Below are 4,263 nucleotides of genomic sequence, written 5' to 3' on the forward strand. Positions count from 1 at the left end.
AACTCAGTTGCCATGGCAACCAGATCCCTATTGACAAGAAAGAAAGAGAAACATATGGTTGACTAACAGTCTTACTTCAAGAAGCCTAAAACCTATTTACAGGGTCATCATTCTTTCTGAGAGAAGTAACGTACTTAAAACCAAAGGAGGTTTAATCAAATATTTCAATGGACTGCTGAAAATGTTATTTTCTGCGTATATGAAAAAATAATAGGAACAAAAATGTTGAATTCTAAAATTTTCAGGATGTTTCATTTTCAGAAATAAACATAAACCAAGGAAAAGTCCATTTACAATCAAAGGTACATTGAATTTTACTACTTATTATTACTTTATATTTAAAAGTATTCAGGTGATATTTTTATGAAGTACCTACTATGTGCATTATGAGATACTAGGTTCATTGGTCCAAAACAATGTCCTTTTTATTCAAGTGCTTATGAGTTATTAGAGGAGATAACTGCATAAACAAATAACCACTGGAAAGTGACAAATATAAAAATATAATTGACTTAATAAAGTCATAAATAGCATCCACAGGGACTTCCCTGGTGGTGCAGTGGTTAAGACTCTGTGCTCCCAATGCAGGGGGCCCAGGTTCTATCCCTGGTCAGGGAACTAGATCCCACATGTATGCTGCAAAGAGAGTTTGCATGCCACAACTAAGGAGCCTAAGTGCTGCAACTAAGGAGCACGCCTGCTGCAACTAAAACCCAGTGCAACCAAATAAATAAATATTTAAAAATAAATAAATAAATAGCATTATAAGCGCACAGAAAGAGTACTCAGTCAGGTGATCTTTTCTCTACATTTCCATTGGAACTTAGTTCCTGCAGTAGCACAGTTATCACATTGTATTACAGTGCCTTACACAGTGTTTGGCTAACAAAAATACCTTGCTTACTAACCATTTCATTGATCTTTTTATATATGTTTGCCCGTTAGACTATAATAAAATTATACTCTAGGAAAGGGTAGCTAGAGCCTAGCAATGTGTGTATTACATCATAGACCTCCAATAAAAACGAATGTGTTAATAATTTTGAAGACTGGATTTTTATCTGGGTCTTGAAGAATCAATACTTATCTACTTGTAAAAGAAAGAGGTCGATTTCTAAAGTTTTTCTATCTCAATCATTCTGAATTTTCCAATAAAGATGAAATGGGTAAATTTGTAAATTGCTATTCAATTTCACTGCCTCCTGTCAAAATTTTCAGCCTAGTTGGATATCCAGAGAGTAGTAAAAATTATCCTTTTAATAAAAAGTCTAGAAGCTTTATCATCTACAAACTATACATAATATACTTATGGTGTAGCTAATAATAAAATGTTTGATTTTTATGGGGAGAATCATAAGGATAGAGAGGATTTTACTAATTAATGTCAAAATCAGGAATGAAACTCAAGTATTTCCATTTCTACTCATTAATAATGTCAAATAATGCTTGTCATTTAAAATTCAAAATTTGGTGGCAAAACCTTTCTCTTTTTTGAGTCTTAGTTTCCTCGCATGCAAAATGGGGGTTTTGAACTAGTGATCACTAATGTTCTGTACAACTCTGACAGACTATGATTTAGCTTCAGTTTAAACTTACAAATTTTACAGGAGTGAAAAAATGTAAAATTTACCATCTGTTTATGTGTCATCGTTAAAGCTTGGTATTGATATTTAGTACACCATTCTCTTTAAAGCATGATAACTAGACTAGAGCTGGGTTAGGTTTTAATAGTGTGGTATCTATAAATAAAAGTTTTGCTAAATCAAAGTATAAACAAGGGGGTACTAAGACTATTTAGACTTGCACTGTCCAACAGAATCCCCTTCTCAAAACACACACACACACACACACACACACACCTTTACACTCACACATGTATATGTGTTTCTTTGGCTGGTAAACTCACCCATTTTTGAAGTTCCAACTCAAATGTTACCTTCTCTATGTATGGTAGCCCTGTCCAGTAGAATTTTCTGTGACAAAGGAAATGTTCTATGTTTGTACTGTAAAATATAGTAGACACAATAACATGTGGCTATTGAGCACTAGAAATGCAGTTAGTGCAAATGAGGAACTGAATTTTAAGTTTTATTATTTTTAATATAAATAACTACATATGGCAAATGCTGGGTAGCTCAATTTTAGACTATTCAAAAGAAGAAATGTTTCAATGACTAAATATTTCTCTTTACAAGGAAATGTTAATTATAAATCATTCTTAAGTATTCATCACATCAGTCACTTCCCACACTTGAAAATAATCAAATTGCATTTAAAATTATTTAGAATGTACAACTTTCACTATTTAATGATTGTTTTCCTCTATTTCAATGAAATGATAATTCCTCATCCTGGTATTTTACTTGACAGTTTTAAATACATTATTATATACTGAATTTCATATGATATTCACAAAACTCTAGGATATAGGCAAGTAAAACATTTTCTTGATTCTACAGATGAGGAAATTGAGAATCAGGAACAGTGGTACAGGACAATAGGACTTCAATTTGCAGAGCCAGAATCATAATCGAGGACCCCAAATTTCTAGAACACAGCCTTTTCTCTGTTACAATCTGAGTGTAAAATGGTGTGTGTGTTGCTAAAACTCTACTTCATGAGGACTGTTTTGTCACTAAGTTCCCAACAAAGATAATTGGTTTGCCACACTAATCAGTAATTATAAACTTGAGCTGCTAAAAAAAAAAAAAAAGAGAGATTTTTAAACCATTCTAGCAGATATTATTTTTTCTTGAGTTATGAATAAGATTCACATAGAGCAGAACAGTACACTAATATCTCTTTGTTATTTGATTTAGGTGATACTGTATTTTTCAAGTATATTTTCAGATTGGCAGTAAGAATACTACAGGAAGTACTTGTATTTTGCAGTTGAGATTTTGCAAGCTTTTAGACAGGATTTAATACCAGGTGGTGTTGCTGCTGTGCTCATTTTCTTGGGCAGTGTGGAGGGTAGATAAGTAATACAGTATTGAGTGGGTCAGAAGTATGTGTTTGATCATTTTGAATTCCATGTGGATGACATGGAATCTAATTTTCTTTTATTCATACAAATGCTACTTTCACTGAGAAAGCTCTGCATTATTATTCACCTGTGGAGTGTTCCCCAAGGAAGCTGCTTCCCCAAGATGTGGTGCCACGGCCTCCCTTGATAGACCAAAGTGACAGATGTGTCTTTGTACCCACCTTCTGCTCCTGGAAGACATTTTAAGGTGATGTTAATCCCTCACTTTTAATACAGGAATAGCATATGAAAGTAATGGACATTTTAGAAAAGTATAGTTTTCTACAATTACTGATAGAAAATTCTGGAGTTTCCCCCAGCTTTGGGTGGTGGCTGCTGCTGGCTTCCGGCTTCCTGTCCACAGAGGGCGAGGCAGCGTGGACAGCGGCCCCAGCACCTCTCGCCCCGTCGCCCGCAGCCGCGCGTCCCAAGCTGCCGCTTCTCGCCTCAGTGCCTGGCCGCCGCTGCCGCGGCCCAGCGAGTGGCCCAGATGCAGACCATCAGGTGTGTGGTGGTGGGAGACGGAGCTGTGGGTAAAACTTGCCTCCTGATCAGTTATACGATCAATGCATTTCCTGGAGAATATATCCCCATTGTCTTTGACAAATACTCTGCCAATGTTATGGTGGAAGGAAAATCGGTGAATCTGGGCTTGTGGGATACAGCTGGACAAGAAGATTATGTGACCGATTACGTCCCTTGTCCTATCCGCAAACACATGTATTCTTAATTTGCTTTTCTCTTGTGAGTCCTGCATCATTTGAAAATGTTTGTGCAAAGTGGTACCCTGAAGTGCGACACCACTGTCCCAACACTCCTATCATCCTGGTGGGGACGAAACTTGATCTGAGGGATGATAAAGACATCATTGAGAAGCTGAAGGAGAAGAAGCTGATGCCCATCACCTACCCACAGGGCTTGGCCATGGCCAAGGCAATCGGTGCCGTCAAATACCTAGAGTGCTCGGCGCTCATGCAGCGAGGCCTCAAGACAGTGTTTGATGAAGCCATCCGGCGGTTCTCTGCCCGCCTCCCATCAAGAAGAGGAAGAGAAAATGCTTGCTTTTGTGCATGTCCGGGCCTCCCCCACCTGTGCCATCGTCCCCCAGGATCCTTTGTACTGAAACGGTGGAGCCTTCGCACTCAATGCCAAGTTTTTGTTACAGATTAGTTTTTCCATAAAACCCTTTTGAACCAATCCGTAATTTCTAGGTTTTGTTTGTTTAAAGTGTAAGAGTT

At 37.3% G+C, this 4,263-nt stretch overlaps 1 pseudogene; it reads left to right on the forward strand.

Annotated features, from left to right (window-relative positions):
- Positions 1–3,515: 3,515 nt before the first annotated feature.
- Positions 3,516–4,026, forward strand: LOC130841903 (ras-related C3 botulinum toxin substrate 1-like; annotated as a pseudogene).
- The last annotated feature ends 237 nt before the right edge of the window (positions 4,027–4,263 follow it).

This window comes from Hippopotamus amphibius, chromosome X (assembly GCF_030028045.1).
Source record: "Hippopotamus amphibius kiboko isolate mHipAmp2 chromosome X, mHipAmp2.hap2, whole genome shotgun sequence".
Lineage (NCBI taxonomy): Eukaryota > Metazoa > Chordata > Mammalia > Artiodactyla > Hippopotamidae > Hippopotamus > Hippopotamus amphibius.